The 457-nt window shown below is 41.8% G+C and overlaps 1 protein-coding gene and 1 long non-coding RNA gene across 3 annotated transcripts in view; one reads left to right on the forward strand and one right to left on the reverse strand.

The window, feature by feature from the left end:
* The window catches only part of ALPK2 (alpha-kinase 2), a 102580-nt gene that overhangs the window by 66736 nt on the left and 35387 nt on the right, over positions 1–457 (reverse strand). The window lies entirely within an intron of this gene.
* Positions 1–457, forward strand: part of LOC102254207 — a 41637-nt gene that overhangs the window by 40100 nt on the left and 1080 nt on the right. The window lies entirely within an intron of this gene.

Genomic DNA, 457 nt, shown 5'->3' on the forward strand with positions numbered 1-457 from the left:
TAGTTTGAGGACCCCTGGGATAGAGCATCAGCCTGCAGACTGAAGGGTCTCAGGTTTGATTCTGATCAAGGGCATGTACTTCTGATGAAGGATGCAAATATTCCAAATGTCTAGTTAGGTGAATAATACAAATATTAATTGATCACAATGATGCAGTCAATTCTGTGTTAAGTTGCATGGTAGAAGCAGAAGGGTGAGGACATCAGCAAGATGGCAGAGTAAGGACTTCTGGAATTATTCTCCTCCGTAAAAGCAACAAGAACACTGTCTGGGTCAACTATGTGGGTATTAAAAGGCTCTTACTGAATTGTAATGATTTGATAAAATTAGCTATCTTTACTGATGCATCAAGGACATTAAGTGAAGTTCACAGCCACTTCCCAGTGGGAGAAAGCAATATCTGGGGAGGGAATGTCTGCAGTCTTCATCCATGTAGCCAGGAATGCAGGGATGAGGA

Source organism: Myotis brandtii, unplaced genomic scaffold, assembly GCF_000412655.1.
Source record: "Myotis brandtii unplaced genomic scaffold, ASM41265v1 scaffold457, whole genome shotgun sequence".
NCBI classification, from domain to species: Eukaryota; Metazoa; Chordata; class Mammalia; order Chiroptera; family Vespertilionidae; genus Myotis; species Myotis brandtii.